The 17,152-nt window shown below is 43.2% G+C and overlaps 1 long non-coding RNA gene across 3 annotated transcripts; it reads left to right on the top strand.

Annotated features, from left to right (window-relative positions):
* Positions 1-6,877: 6,877 nt before the first annotated feature.
* On the top strand, positions 6,878-9,792 carry LOC109742716 (uncharacterized). 3 transcript variants are annotated; one of them, XR_002227930.4, is made up of 7 exons: positions 6,878-7,185; positions 7,262-7,507; positions 8,248-8,335; positions 8,428-8,520; positions 8,935-9,015; positions 9,104-9,276; positions 9,440-9,792. It is a non-coding gene; the product is annotated as an uncharacterized lncRNA (long non-coding RNA). The 3 variants fall into 3 exon arrangements; XR_005753946.3 differs by having other exon boundaries at positions 9,085-9,276; XR_002227929.4 differs by having other exon boundaries at positions 8,935-9,276.
* The last annotated feature ends 7,360 nt before the right edge of the window (positions 9,793-17,152 follow it).

Genomic DNA, 17,152 nt, shown 5'->3' with positions numbered 1-17,152 from the left:
AAGTGTTGAAAAACTCCCATGCGTTGACGTATTAGGTGAACTTCATTCCAGCGGCAGGTATGAGGTTTGATGGCATGTTTTGATTCAGCAAGATAGCGTTGTGGTAAACCATGTTAGGAAAAAATTCCATCACCATCTTTTGAATTTGTTTCTAACATAATTTCCTTTTTTCACATTGTTAGAGACTAAGTGCGGTTCACTCCGAGACTAAGTGTACTATTTTTGTTTCAGACAAGAGGACTGCATACGAGTTAAGAAAGTACTACATTAGATATTTAACCAAATTTCACATGGAATGTAAGTGCACCGCTTTTCTCAATGGATTGGAATATTTATATTTTTTGATGCCAGAAAACTTACATGCGTGTACTGTCTTTCATCTCATGGCGTTTGCAACTCGCCGGGTTGTATTGGACACGGTGGGGTTATAACAGAACTGTGTAGTTGAGGATATCGCAGTGGCAGTAGTGAGGAAGACTTGTTCCTGCCATTGATTTCTGGATGAGGCACCCTTGGTGGTCGTTGCATTGAACTTGATGCAGGAGGTGCATGTGGAGCTCTATTTTATGCAGCAGGTGCACGTGGAGCTCTTTTTCTGTTGTGGGTGCATGTGGAGCTCTGTTTTGTTCTACAAGTGCATGCAGTGGTAATCCAGTGTTGTGGTGATTTCTAACTGGATTGGTTTAAAATATTCGGAGCGGCAGCACATCACCATCATCATCATCATCAGTATCGCCATGGTCAACATCAACAACGTTCTCTGTTCAAACATGCTGTCCAAATGTAGTGAACTCGTGCTTGTACTCTGGCTTAAGAACTGTTATTGGCTCATCATCATCATCATCATCATCATCATCAACAACAACAGCAACACAATCTTGTTGGTGAGTGCCCTCATGAAGGTGACATCATCGCCATATTCCACTTCCTCTTCTTCCTGGGAAAAATCTTCTTCCGGAGAGTATTGCACCCTGTTGGGAGTACACTACAAGAAATATGTCAACTTGTGACCTTCTGTCAGTGACACTGGAAGAAATGGTCATAAAATGACCATTTGAGACCAATTGGTCGTAAGCTGTTCGGAGGGCTCCAAACCCTAAACTATAACGACCATTTTGGTCAGAAAGGTCGTAATTTCCTTACACGAAATGGTCGTAAAGCAGACAACACTGGCCCGCTGCCTTATTTCTAGCTGATCACGACCAATATAGATGGTCATAACCTTGTAAATTGTGGTGGATTGCTATGACTAGGCGCCACCTCATTAGTTTTGCTTATGTGTCATGTCAATGTGTCAATTTTTGCCCTAGGTTGTGAAGCAAGCTATATTTATGTTATTCCCAAAAAAATCCCATAAGTTCTTTGGATCATATCTTCGTCAAATATGTCAAAACCCTTCCTCGCCTAGTTCAAATATAATTCAACAATATTCATTTTCCTATTCTGTTCAGGACAGCAATTTGTGAAGGAAGTGTTATTTATATATTATTGATTGCCCTAAATAAATTTTGGGCACCCTTTCCTATCCAAATCATTGCCTCATGACAAAATTCAGCTCCATTTGCCTAGTAAATGTTCCTCGACAAATTTCCAAAGTTTTTGTTCAGCTAGAAGCTTTGTGAAGGAAGTACTAACTATGCATATCCTAATGAATTGCATTTTTGCCACATCTTCTATATGCCCATATCATAGCTCTCCACAAAATTTTAGCTTCATCTAACAATCCATGATAGGTCACCATCCAATCTTTGTTTATAGTAATATTTTTAGTTTGTGAAGCAACTACATTTTATATTGCTTTATAATTGCTGCTAATTTACTAGAACATTACCCTGACCATAGAAACTCACTACGCCAAATTTTAGCTCATTTAATTTAACCAATTGCCCTCAATATTTTTCCCAATTTTCTCTTCAGTGGAGAGCATTGTGAAGGAAGGACCATTTTTATATATCCAAATGGTATGTAATTTTTACACTCCCTTCATATGCCAAACATATCATCCTACTCCAAATTTCAGCAGAATCCAATCATCTACGTAAGCCCAGCTTCAATTTCTATTTTCTGTCCAGATTGGCACATTGCAAAGCAAGTACTATCTAGGCACCTCCTATTACCCTCAAACTTTTTGTGCCATCTTAAATATCCAAATCATTGCCACATTCCAATATTCAGCTCCATTTTCCTATTAAATCTTCCACGGCAAATTTCCAAAGTTTCTATCCAGAGAGAAGCTTTGCGAAGAAAGTACAAGCTAGGGTTATCCAAATGGTATAAAATTTTTACAGCGCTTTCCTATGCCCAAATGACCATAAGCCACAAAATTTCAGCTCAATCAATTTATTCATTTGATCCCGGCTTCAACATCCATATTTCTGCCCGATCTGGTACTTTGCAAAGCAAGTGCCATCTAAGCTCCTCCATTTGAGCTAAAAATTAGCCAAGACAGTATCCCTAGCAGATTATCATCCTCAGGCAAAACTCAGGCCCGTTGGCCATGTGCATTTCCCGTACTGCTAATCAAACACTTCGCTGCTAATTCATGTTTGAGCATAGTTCGGTCCCCTCATGAGATTCTTCTATTGTCATTTTCTTCCTAGCACCTACCTGGGTAGTGCTCAACCCACTAGACATGCCTAGGCCACCCAGAACGCATGGCAACGCCGCGGTCATGCGGTGGCCATGCGGCGGGCATGCGAGTTTACGCGCTTTGGAGTTGGGGCTCTCGGCCACCGTCGAAACCTCGACGTATCGCCACAAAACCATGTATTTCTTCTTAAACAAATACTTATGTACCTAGAAATGATTTTTGGGAAAAATATAGAGCAAACTATAAGGCAGCTGTAGTTCAAATTTGACCTGTTTCCTACTGAATCGGTGGAAATTTGTTTTTTTCATGAGAGATAAATAAATGCTTTGGACACCCAACCATTTTGTCAAATGTGCATTAAATATGGCCTAGTATTTTATAAAAATGATTTGGTACAATTTTACAACAAACATATGGTAGGTCCTTCACAAAAAAATCATTTTGGGCACTCGAAAAAATGGAAAATGAATTTTTTGTCCAAAGAAAATGAAAACTTCCTTAGGCAACATTGTTTGCCATTCCAAGATGCACCTCTATGCACGATATGAGATCATTTGAACAAACTATGTCATGAATGTGGCCATAAGATTGATCATTTGGCTTGAAAGCCATGAATCTTCACACATGATAGCTCATTTCTGAGAACATTTTTTAAAAATAATTACCGTATGACAAGTTTATTATTTTTTCTGGTAACTTGGTCACATATAATGACACAATGCGAAGGTTTTCCAATTTTTTGATTTTTTTAATTTTCTATGTCCGTTTCAAAATGCAGTCAAAACGGCGGGCATGACCGTTCCTAGCTAGTGGTTGAATATTGGAAATTTTTTGGTGTTTCTCTGATTAAATAGATACTTTTCTACCTAGAAATGATTTTTGGAAAAAATAAAGAGCAAACTATATGACAGTTGCAGTTCAAACTTGACCCGCTTCCAACTAGATCTGCGGAAATTTGTCTTTTTCACCAGAGGTGGGTCGAAACTTTTAACACCCAAATATTTGGTCAATTGTGCATTAAATATGTCCTGATATTTAATAAATTTGATTTGGTCCAATTTTGCAACAAATATATGGTAGATCCTTAAAAAAACTCATTTTGGGCATTCAAAAAATGGAAAATGAATATTTCGTCCAAAGAAAATGAAAACTCCCTTAGGCAACATTGTTTGCAATTCTAATATGCACCCTTGTGCCCAATATGAGATCATTTGAACAAACTATACCATGAATGTGGCCATAAGATTGATCATTGGCTCGAAAGCGATGAATCTTCACACATGATAACTCATTTCCGAGAACACTTTCTTAAATTAATTACCGTATTACAAGTTTATTATTTTTCCTGGTAACCTGATCACATATAATGACACAATACGAAGGTTTTCCAATTTTTTTATTTTTTTTGAATTTTTTATGCCCGTTTCAAAATGCCGTCAAGAGCGCGGGTATGACCGTTCCTAGCTAGTGGTTGAATCTTGGAAAACTTTTGGTGTTTCTCTTATTAAATAGATACGTATGTACCTAGAAATGATTTTTGGAAAAAATAAAGAGCAAACTATAAGGCAGCTCCAGTTCAAATTTGACCCGCTTCCAACTGGATCGGCAGAAAATTGTCTTTTTCACCAGAGATGGGTCAAAACTTTTGACACCTAACCATTTGGTCAATTGTGCATTAAACATGGCCTAATGTTTTATAAAATTGATTTGGTCCAATTTTGCAACAAATATATGGTAGGTCCTTCACAAAAAAACTCATTTTGGGCACTCAAAAAATGGAAACTGGATTTTTCGTCCAAAGAAAATGAAAACTCCCTTAGGCAACATTGTTTGCCATTCCAAGATGCACCCTTGTGCACAATATGTACAATTTTGCAACAAAGAAAACTGATTTTTGGCACTCCGAAAAGAGAAAATGATTTTTTGTGCAAAGAAAATAAAAAATCTCTTCGGTAACGTTGCTTATCATTCGACATGCACCCTTAGAGCATCTCCAACAACCGCGCCATATAAGCGCCGCGCTGAAAAATTAGTTGCGCGAGCGCTGCCGCTCCGGGCGCTCTAGGGGAGGCGCAAAAGCCGCACGCGCGGCATATCCAGTTCACCGCGCCGGCCGAAACGCCATCACGTGCCGTTTATTTGTTGTGCCCGCTCCCGCGCGCTGGACTCTCAAGTGCTCGCTCGCAACTCCACCTACCCCATCTAGCCGCCGGCGCCGCCGCAGCCCGCGCCACCCCATTTCTTCTGGCAACCCTTCTGGCGCTTTCCCGACCTTTCCCCGCGCGGCCGTGGCTTCCCCCGTCTCCCTCTAGTCGCCGTCACCTGTCACGCGCGACAGTCCTCCGACGAATAGCGCACGGCCGCACGCAAGGTGTTCGACAAAACGCCCGCATGGTATGTATTGCTTCAACTTCACATGTTTTACATGAATTTGGTGCATGTTGTTTGTAGCTTATAGCCTACTTTAAATTGAACATTGTAGACGAGATCATCGTATGATTCTTCTGAAGAAGAATTTGATATGGAAGAAGAGGAGGATCTTGCAATGATCCTAGCTAAGCACATCAATAAAAACCCAAAGCACGATGGTTCGGTTATGGGTCGGCAGAAAATTTGGACGGATAGGATCGATGCCCACAACAGATTGATCAGGCATTATTTTACGGAGAATCCGACAAACCCCAAGTCATACTTTCGTCGTCGGTTTAGGATGAGCACTGAGTTGTTCAAGCGCATTGCAGAGAAACTAGCGAGCCATGACCGGTTTTTTCAGCAAAGGAGGAATGCTGCCGGAGAGCTCGGGCATAACACCTTTTAGAGGGTGGCGGTCGCCTTGCGTATGTTGGCATACGGTATCTCCACTGATCCAGTTGATGATCACTTGGCCATGGGTGAGAGACTAGCCATAATGTGTGTCCTGCACTTCGCTGTCGAAATTGTGCAAATGTTTGGCCAAGAGTATTTGAGATCTCCCAATGCTTAAGACGCCGCAAGGCTATTGGAGATGAACAAAGCTCGCGGCTTCCCATGTATGCTTGGCTCAATAGATTGCATGCATTGGAGTTGGAAAAATTGTCCAAAGGCATGGCATGGGCAATTCCACGACCAAAAAAGGGTTCCACTATAATCCTTGAAGCGGTGGCCGATCAAGAGACTTGGATTTGGCATGCTTTTTTTGGAATGACTGGATCTTTGAATGACATCAACGTTGTCAACCGGTCACCGTTGATGAATAAGATTGCAAATGGTGAACTACCACCGGTGCAGTTTGTAGCAAATGGTCGCACATACAACTATGGATACTATCTTGCAGATGGCATCTACCCAAAGTGGCAAACATTTGTGAAGCCATTGAAAAAAATGGAAGGTAAGAAAAATCTTGATTTCCACAATGCTCAGGCGGTGGCTAGAAAAGATGTGGAGAGATCTTTTGGGATTTTGCAAGCCCAATTTGCTATTGTGAGAGGACCGACTAGATTTTGGGATCAAAACATGCATCGGTACATCATGCACGCTTGTGTGATCATGCACAACATGATGATCGAGAATGAGCGTGGTCAAGATGTAGACTACTCTCACTATGAGCTCTTGGGACATCCCGTGCGAGTGCGGCGGAGGGCTGAAAGAGTGGCCCGTTTTGTTGCCTCCTATCATGTCATTCGATGTCAGCAGCGCATGATGATCTTCAGAAAGATCTCATTGAGGAGTGATGGGCTTAGAATGGCCGACAAAGAGCATCATGATTTGTCAGTTTGATGTTGTATTGTTGAACTATTTGTTGTATTGAAAGGTAAACTATTCGTTTGAGTTGTAATAACGAAATTGAACTATTTATTTTGATCTATTTTTTGTGTTTGATCTTCTTGCTTGTGTTTGGAGCGCATATGTTGTTTGTGCGAGAGCGCGTACACTGCATTTTTGCACGCTGCTGGAGCTACGCACGCGTGCTACATTTGACCATGGCTGCTAGAGCTAGCGCTCCCCGCCGTGCCAAACCAGGCGATCGGCGCGCTGCAAACTGACTTTTAGCGCGCCGCGCGTTGGGCGGTTGTTGGAGATGCTCTTATGCACAATATGAGATGATTTGAAAAGTATAGTGATGCCATTTTGCAAGCAAAAATGGTTTTTTATTCCAGAAAACCTCATTTTTGTTGCAAAAATTTGGGAAAAAGGAAAAAAAGATAGAGAGAGAAGTGTTGGATCAGGGGAGAGATTTGCAGCGTTTGATGTAGGAGGAGCGGATGGTCAAGATTTGTTCCAAGGGAGGGATCCGTGGCCTCGTGATTGGCTGTTGCCTTTGCATCTAAAATGCCAAGGAAAAAATTTGCCATCTCTCATGATCCCCCCAGGACTCCTCCCCTCTCGCGAGCCCCCCACGAGTCCTCGCCGCCGCCACCTATGACGGTCGATCCCGGCCGATCCAGCAGCCGCCGCTGGCGCCCAGCACACCCACGGGATCCGCTTGCTCTGCTCGTCCATTCCCTCCGACCATATCCGATGCGCGGTTTCTCCTGCGGCCACACGTGACCCACCCTGGCGGCTAGGGTTTTGGCCACCTTGTCGCCGGCGTGGCTCCGACGTTGCTCCGGCGATAGGTGAGTCCCTCCACTCCACCTCCTCCTCCTCACAACGCTCCCTATCTTCCTCACATCGTCTTCTTTGCTGGGTTAGGGTTTGCGGTTGGAGAGACAAGAGCCGACCATCGATGGACGCTAGTCATGGGACTTGATGGAGGAGGAGAGGAATTGACACCGGGAGGCCCTCACCGACTCCCTCACGCGCAGCATGGTCGAGCTGGCAAACAACGAATGTCTGGCTCCACGAATAAGCGTCGGAGACGAGGAGCTCCTCAACCATGCTGATGCAACCAAGGCGTGCTGCTTCTCCATGACCGCGGCAGCCATGGTGTTGGTGAAGGTACCCACCATCTCCGCTAATAATGAATCACATTTATTAGCCAAGTATGGAGTTTTGCCATCTCCTAGCACACCAGCGGGGGAACGGGGGATCGAGTCTTGCAAGCGGGAACTGCTACACATTGCTCAGCAAGAACATAATGATGACACCAACCTGGAACGCATTCCTGAAAGACAGCCGACGTTTGCATCAGAATCAGGCAGCTGTAGTTATGAAACAACATATCCAAGCTACAGTTTCATATGCTTTAGTATTTACTACTGTACTAGTCATTACTCACTACCAATTATACACGCTTCCATAACTTGGATGGAGTAGCTACCAGTCGCTGCCAATTACACACACTTGCCTAATTTTGATGCAGTTTGGCTAAGTGAACTGGTGATTACAAATATAGATTCCTGCTCATTTATGTCTTTCATCATGTAACTTTGGACAATACATGATAAATAAGAAGTTATTAACTGCAACTTTCTTGTGCACTGAGATGTTAGCAAGAATTTTGATTAGGAAAAGCTACCAAGCTTATAAGGAATAGTTCTGAATTTGAAGAAAATCAATGTATAACTGATATAAATTGATGGTCCGTGACTTAGTTTGTAGTTTCTGTTCTTTACTATGCTTGCTTGTAAAGCTGTGTGATAAGGAAGTTGGGCCACCATTGTTTTGTAAAGTTGAACAAACCTAGATTAGTTATGTTACCAATTATTTTTCTCTCACATTTCACATCATATGTTCAGGAACACAATAATACATCTGTATGTAACTTGATTATGAAAAGAACAGCAAGGCGGCTGAGGAACCAGCAGGGGTACTCATAAGGCAGCTGTATGCTACTGCTTCTGTTCTTTTCAATTGGTTGGTTACTTCCTATCATGCTTTGCTTATGTTCCCTTAAATGGTGATGCGTGTTCATGCAGGCATAGTAGAAAGTATTAAAAGAGTGCAAATCATGTGGCTTACTGCTTGACTAATTGAACACCTGCTGCTGGCTGCTGCTACTGTTGGACAAGGTTTCCTTCTTTTCTTCCTTGTGTAGCTATTTCCATTTTCATATAGGAGTACTAGATGAGGTGTTACTAGTCCCTTAGACTTCGTTCTAGATTGCATAGCACAACTCCAGAATTTTGTCATTGCGCACCTGGGCATATAATTCTGCCGTGTGATCATAACTCCAGAATTTGTTTATCTGTGAAAGCACATTCATCACATGTTTTTTCTCAATGCTGCTCACTTTTGTCACGTCCCTTTTGTTTGTCCTGCTAAATAATATATATTATCCATGGCTTTTAATTAGTTGATGATGCATATTCAGTTTGACTGATTTTGTTACATACCGTACATGGCTTAGTTTTGCTCTGCCAACTCAACTGTAGAGCTCCAATCCATCAGCATCAATCAGATGATTTGTTATTGATCATTCACAGGTTACCACACAAAATAATGAAGTGGAAACCCTGCAAAGAGACAAGGAGGTACTGAGGACCAATCTAAACAAAACAGAGGAGGTAACATGTTATCTCACTCTTGTACTTGCAACACGTATGTTCTGTACCTGCAACTTATCGCCCTCTCAGTGAACATTGCTTCATGCAGCACTAATGTAGGCCTGAAAGTTTGAAGTTTCTTTAGCGTGTTTCATTCAAGGTTAAGTTGTTATTCGAGGAGAATAGAGCTCTTGACGAAGCCAACAAGAGGCTGCTGTGCTTACTAGAGAAGGAGCAGAGAGATCGGTCCGAAAGGAAGCATTCGCTAGCAATTCCACCAAGGTAAAAGCACCAACCAACCCAACCATAAAAGCTCAAGCGTTTACTGATTTAATTTAATTTAGTACACACACACCAATGGCAGTACAACTGTTAGTCGAAACCTGAAGTACCCTACTGTCTAGCTACCTTGACTACATTAACAATGTCATCCTTGGTGCTGCAGTAGAAGCGCAAGTCGTCGAGCCTGAAGGACACGAGCCCGGTCGGCCTGGCCATCGATTTCAACAACACAGACGCATCGAGGCAGTCGTTGTCCCCCTTGCAGCCAAACTCGGTCATGTAGCCTGCATTTTCCATTTTCCACTTCCTATTGGTAGCTGCCTGTGTCTATCATGATCCTTCCCCCCTGCAATCTAGTCTAGTTTAAAATATCCATTTCTTTGTCTGCTATTGTGAGCTCTTCCCATTGGGAAACTTGGCTACCTGCCCATATCAGTAGATGAACTATACTATTATCCACTGCTTTTAATCAGCTGATGATGCATATTCAGTTTGGCTGATTTTGTTACATACATACATGGCTTTGTTTTGGTCTGGCAACTCAACTGTGATGCCATTGCTGTTGCTTTGTAGAACTTCTGTATGTTTAGAGCATGCATCCTAATTGCAATCTGGAGTCTGCACTTCTGTACGTTTTTTATGTCAAACACTTATGCATGACTAATTGTTAAGTTGATACAATTTCTTTGGTAGACAAGCATGGAAACTTAGACTACACACTGTTAAACTGCTATTGATTTAGACTACAAACTTTTTAATTTTATGCTAAACTGCCACCGATTTGGTCTGCAGACTCTTCACACCGTAGTGTGAAGCTACACTGCTTCTCTTTTTGTAGCGATCCGACCTCACATGGTCAAATCTCTGTGCGTACGTGTCATCCCAGGATCAGTAATGCTGACACTGACAATACTTGAAGTATTTATAACAGAGTAGCAATAACACACTTATTACATCGATGTCTCAAAAGAGAATTTATTACAATAAATATGGCTTAAGGCCATCTAAATAAGATAACAACGGAAGGCTTGGAAGATAAAATGAGTCCATCAACTCCAATGACATAGTTGAGTGCACGAGAACGACCTAGCGCACCTTACTCTTCGTCTGAAAAGTCTGCAACATGATATGTTGCAGCCCGAAATGGGTCATCACATAGAATATGCTGGCAATATAACACAGTAGAGCAATACAGTAGAGCAATGAACAGGATAAATGCTATCACTACATGCATATATAGCTCGTGGAGGCTTTATGGTTATAATGTTTTGCGAAAAGCCAATTTTTCCCTACAGCAAAGGAATATCTTTTGTTTAACTATCATGGTAGTCGTTAAACATTGAGAAGGTTCCTCCAACTCAATCCTAATTAAGCAGTATTAATAACCCCATAAATTAATTTAGAGTGATGAGATCAACATGATAATCCAAGAACGAGATACTCAAGTTGTCCATAACCGGGGACACGGCTAACCATGATTAGTTTGTACACTCTGCAGAGGTTTGCGCATTTTTCCCCACAAGACTCAATCTCCTCCGTTGAATTTCTCGCACTACATGATGTTTGAGAAACGGACAATCGAGACACAGTCTTTCAGAAGCACTAACTCTTTATTCTGGTGGACAGTTACACCTACTTTCCCCTACATCTGCTAGCCCACCACTGAAAGAGGTCATGCCACATACTCAACTATGCCAAAGCCCATAATGGCTTGTGGCTGCACACGGAAGTTTCTAGCATGAATAATCTTATGATCCCTTTGAGCCTGGGTGGCGAACCATAGGATTATCACACGGATACTCCGGGATATCCTAGGACAACACTGGATTCTCCAGGTGCCCGCAACCAATCCACCCAGATGTGTATTTAAGTAGCCACCTTAAGTTAACCATTAATTAACAATCTCACATCTGTCACGGATACACTCAAACCCAATCCACGTCTACGAGCATAGCATAGCAACATAAGCATAATGTAGAAGTAACTCCAGAGGGTTTGATAATAAAAGGGCAATAGGTTCTACCTCATCAACTACTTCCCAGTACCCATATGTTAAGCACAACCTAAATCATGCAGTGTTTGAGGGTTGTAACTAATGCATAAGAACTGGGTAATAAAGGGGTATGATCAATGTGTTACTTGCCTTGCTGACGATCCGCAAACCCTAGAGACTGGTTGTAGCACGCTTCGCACTCCGAGAATTCTATCACAAACAAACAATAGCATACATAAGCACTCAAGCATAGATGCTAGGGTAAAATTCAAATAAGAAGATCAAATCTAAAAATCCAACTGAAGAGATTCGATTTGGAAAAATAATCAACCGAATCGGAGCTAGGGAACTGAAACTACGGTCAAAAGAACTTTGAATTCAAATCTGCTTGAAACCAAATTTTAAATTGTCAAAACCGTGTTCAAGTTAATTAAACAGAAAGAGGGGCTCAAGACGAAGATTTTGGCGTTGGTTTCACTGGATTTGGAAGAATGGTTTAGAAACGGCGAGGGTTTGAAGATCAGGGGCTAATCTGCGATAAAAATAATCGTGGAGAGGTCCCTGGCCGAAAAAAAACATAAAAAGAAAAATCTATCGGACAAACGTCCGCTAACAGAGACGAACAGACGAAATTCGTTCGTTCAAATGAACAAACGAACTAAACCGAGAAAACCGAACCGATCTAAAAAAACTAAACTAGGTTTAAAAAAATCGATCGGTTTTTACCTAAACCAAAAAAAACAAAGGCGGCGGCTCGGATCTGATGGCGGCGCCGCGAGTCCTGCGAGGCGGGCGATGGCGCGGCGGGCCGCGGGGCGGCGGCGGCAGCAGGCGCCGCGAGGCGGCGACTGTGGCGGCGCTAGGCGGCGGTGGTTGCGGCGCGGCTCGGGGTTTCGGGACGAGGAGAGGAGGGGGCGGCGGCTGCAGCATATAAAGGGGGAGGGGGTCCGACTTCGGGGAGGAGGCAAGCCGCGGCGGCGGGGGCATCCCGGACTCCGGCCGTAGTCCGGCTCGGGCACGCGGGCGAGCGGGGGAAGGTGGTGGCGCGCGACGGGCCGGCTGGGCTTCGGCCCAGTTTGGTCCGGGAGCTTTTTTTAATAGATTCCGGCGAAGAAAAATCCTAAAGATATATATATAAAATTCTAAAAATGCCAAAAACAATTTTCACCGTCTAAATAAAATATTTAAAACAAAGTGATCATTTTCTTGGCCTAAAAATGCAATTTTTGAAAAAATGCATATTTTTCTAATTCAAATAAAATAGCAATAAAATCCAAATAAAATTATTTATTTGATTTTAACATTTTTCCTCCAATATTTCTTTATTTTGGAGAAGTCATATTATCTCCTCTTTTTTTTTATATTTGAAATATTTTGGAGAGAAAAATAATTAAAACCAAAATGATCCTCTTTTCAAATTTGAGAAAATTCAAATATGAAAATAATGAAATCCCCAACACTCTCCGTGGGTCCTTGAGTTGCTTAGAATTTCTAGAATCAAACCAAAATGCAACTAAATATGATATGCATATGATGACCTATGTATAACATTCCAAATTGAAAATTTGGGATGTTACATACCTACCCCTTAATGTGAATCTCGCCTTCGAGATTCAGGTTGGCTAGAAAATAGGTGTGGGTGGGCTTTCCGTAGATCTTCCTCTCGTTCCCAGGTGGCTTCATCCTCGGTATGGTGGCTCCACTGAACTTTGCAAAACTTGATAACCTTGCTGCGTGTGACTCGGCTGGCAAACTCGAGAATCTTGGCAGGCTTCTCCTCATAGGTTAGATCACTATCCAACTGAATTGCTTCCAGGGGCACTGTATCTCTCAGAGGAATATCGGCCATCTCAGCATGACACTTCTTCAACTGGGAAACGTGAAACACATCATGAACTCCTGACAGTCCTTCGGGTAACTTCAACTTGTAGGCCACTTCTCCCATACATTCCAAAACTAGGTATGGTCCTAAAAATCTCGGGGCTAACTTTCCCTTAACTCCAAAACGTTTAACTCCTCGCATAGGTGACACACGCAGATATGCTCTGTCTCCGATTTCATAGACTACCTCCTTGCGTTTTGAGTCTGCATAACTCTTCTGCCTGGACTGAGCTACCTTTAGTCTATCTCGAATCAACTTAACTTTCTCTTCGGACTCTTTGATCAAATCTGGTCCAAACAACTGACGGTCTCCAACTTCGTCCCACATCAACGGTGTCCTGCACCTCCTTCCGTACAAAGCTTTGAAAGGTGCCATCTTCAAACTGGCCTGGTAGCTGTTGTTGTATGAGAACTCCGCGTAAGGCAAATTATCATCCCAGCTAGATCCATAATCTAGCGCACAAGCTCTCAACATGTGCTCCAGAATCTGATTGACTCTCTCGGTCTGTCCATCTGTCTGTGGATGAAAAGTTGTACTAAACTCTAGTCTGGTACCCAAAGTCTGGTGCAGCTGGTGCCAAAACTTTGATGTAAACTGGGTCCCTCTATCTGAAACGATGGTCCTCGGAACTCCATGCAGACATACGATCCTGGTCATATATATCTTGGCCAACTTCACACTTGTATAGGTGGTTTTCACTAGGATAAAGTGAGCCACTTTGGTCAAACGTTCCACTACTACCCAGATAGAATCATATCCCGATCGGGTCCTGGGCCATCCGGTGATGAAATCCATGCCAAGTTCATCCCACTTCCATTCGGATATCGGCATAGGCTGCAGTAATCCTGCTGGCTTCTGATGTTCTGCCTTCACTCTCTGGCATACATCACATATGGCTATATACTCGGCAATATCCTTCTTCATGGCAGTCCACCAGAAACGCTCTTTCAAATCCAAATACATCTTGGTGTTTCTGGGGTGTATCGAGTATGGCGAGTCATGAGCTTCCTGAAGTATCAACTTCCTGATCTCCACATTATTGGGCACATAAACACGGTCCTCAAACCACAAGGTGTCGTGCTCATCCTCACGAAACCTTTGGCTTTTCCTTTACTCATCCTCTCCTTTATCTCAACAATTTCCTTATCATCCTTCTGAGCTTCTCGAATCTTTACCAATAATGTTGGCTGAACTATGCTGCAAAAAAACCCTAGGGGCTATCTCCAAACGAAGCTCCCTGAGATCTTGGGCCAACTCCTTTGGTAAATCTCCGCTTACGAGGGTATTGTCATAACTCTTCCGGCTCAAAGCGTCTGCTACGACATTGGCCTTGCTTGGGTGATAATGCAACTTCATATCATAATCCTTTATAAGCTCCAACCATCTCCTCTGCCTGAGATTCAGTTCCTTCTGTGTGAAAATGTACTTCAAACTCTTATGATCCGTGTACACATCACAACGATTTCCAATAAGAAAATGTCTCCAGGTCTTGAGTGCATGAACTACAGCTGCTAACTCCAAATCATGCGTGGCATAATTCAACTCATGCGGTCGAAGCTGTCGTGAGGCATATGAAACAAATCTTCCGTCCTGCATAAGTACACGTCCAAGTCCTAAGCGGGAAGCGTCGCAATACACTTGGAAATCTTTGCGTATATCCGGCAGAATCAGCACTGGGGTTGTAACCAAACGTTTCTTCAACTCCTGAAAACTTGCCTCGCATTCATCTGTCCATTTGATCTTGGTGTCCTTCTTCAACAACTCCGTCATAGGCTTCGCAATCTTGGAAAACTTCTCAATGAATCTCCGATAATATCTCGCAAGTCCAAGAAAACTGTGGATATCTCCGACTGAGGTGGGTGCTAGCCAATCAGTGACAGACTGAACCTTGGTAGGGTCTACAGCTATACCTTCTCATGATATAACATGTCCAAAAAATCCTACTTCCTTCAACCAAAACTCGCATTTGCTGAACTTGGCATATAACTGATGTTCCCTGAGCTTCTCGAGAACTAAACGCAAATTCTCCTTGTGTTCCTCTTCATTCTTCGAGTATATCAGGATATCTTCAATGAACACCACCACAAACTTATCCAAGAATTCCATGAACACCTTATTCATCATACTCATGAAATAGGCAGGGGCATTAGTCAATCCAAATGACATAACCATGTACTCATATAGCAAGTACCTTGTGGTGAAGGCTGTCTTAGGTATATCCTGTTCTCGGATCTTCAGCTGGTGGTATCCTGATCGCAGATCGATCTTGGAAAATACTTTAGCTCCTTGCAACTGGTCAAACAAATCATTGATCATCGGCAGTGGATACTTGTTCTTGATCGTCACTTCATTCAATGCCCGATAATCAACAACCATTCTCAATGATCCATCCTTTTTCTCAACCAAGAGCACTGGGGCTCCCCATGGTGACGAACTTCGTCGAATGTAACCCTTCTCCAATAAATCCTTGATCTGCTTCTTAATCTCCTCCAGATCATTTGCGGGCATCCGGTATGGTCTCTTTGATATCGGTCCAGTGCCTGGCAACAGCTCTATCAAAAACTCAATGTCTCGATCCGATGGTATGCCTGGTAACTCCTCTGGAAATACATCCGGATAATCCTTCACTACAGGCACTTCCTCCTGAACGACTCCTGAGAGGGAATTTACTTGGGTTCTCCTTGGCGCATGCCTGGATACATACGTCATCCTTTTTCCTCCGGGGTAGTGAGTAAAATTGACTTACTGGCGCAATCGATGTTTCCCCCATACATCGATAGCCAATCGATGGCTAGTATCACATCCAATCCTTGTGACTCCAGAATTATTAAGTCCGAGGGGAAAACATGCCTACCTATGGACAATGGCATCCGAAAACATCCTTGGCTTGCCATATACTCGGCTCCTGGCGATCTTATTAACATAGATGTCCTAAGAACTTTAGTGGGCAACTTATACTTATCCAAAAATCCCCTTGAAATGTATGAATGCGATGCACCAGTATTGAAAAGAACGATTGCAGTAAATGACTTAACCAAAAACTTACCGATAACTGCATCTGGCTGCTCTTCAACCTCCTCCACGTTCACGTGGTTCACTTGTCCCCTGTTGAAAGGGTTGGGCTTCTTCCCAGAGCTTCCATTACCGTTACCATTCTTTGCTTCAGAACACTCGGTGGCGTAGTGTCCAGTCTTCCTGCACTTGAAACAAGTAATGTGACTTAGATCCTTCTTGGCGGGTGTGGCTGGGTTAGAGCGGCGGTTCTGATTGCTGCCTGCTCCATTCCCGTTTCCATTCTTGGGGCCGCTGTGCTTATGTGAACTTCCTCCATTGCGGGTATGGCCTCCGTGGTTATGAGTATATCCTCTCGAGTTTGGGGTAAAACAGGGCTTCTGCTGAGCTCCTGAATTGTACTTCCCTTGTCCATACTTCCTCTTGCGGCTTTCAATCTGCTGCTGCTTCCCTTCAATCATAAGAGCCTTGTCTACCAACTCCTGGTAGTTACTAAATGTTGCCACCATCAACTGCATACTCATCTCATCATTCAGTCCTTCAATAAACTTCTCCTGCTTCGCGGTATCTGTGGCCACATCATCTGGGGCATAGCGAGCTAACTTGCTAAACTCATCCACGTACTGCCCCACAGTACGGTTTCCCTGGCGTAAGTTGCGAAACTCACGCTTCTTCATGCTCATAGCTCCAGTTGAGACATGTGCAGTGCGGAAAGCTTGTTGAAACTGCTCCCAAGTGACATTGGCTATAGGGAACGTGGCTGTGTAATTCTCCCACCATGAGGCTGCGGGTCCATCCAATTAATGTGCGGCAAAACGCACCTTCTCAGCATCTGTGCAACCTGCGGTGGTCAACCCCCTTCCAATCTTGCGTAGACAGTCATCAGCAGCTATTGGCTCGGTGCTACTGGAAAACACCGGCGGCTGCAACCTTAGAAAACGGGCTAAATTGTCAACTGGAGGTGGTGGCGGTGGGTTGTTGTTGTTGTT

The sequence above is a fragment of the Aegilops tauschii genome, chromosome 4 (assembly GCF_002575655.3).
Source record: "Aegilops tauschii subsp. strangulata cultivar AL8/78 chromosome 4, Aet v6.0, whole genome shotgun sequence".
Classification (NCBI taxonomy): domain Eukaryota; kingdom Viridiplantae; phylum Streptophyta; class Magnoliopsida; order Poales; family Poaceae; genus Aegilops; species Aegilops tauschii.
The sequence above is the reverse complement of the archived record's forward strand: the minus strand, read 5'-3'. Positions and strand labels throughout refer to the sequence as shown.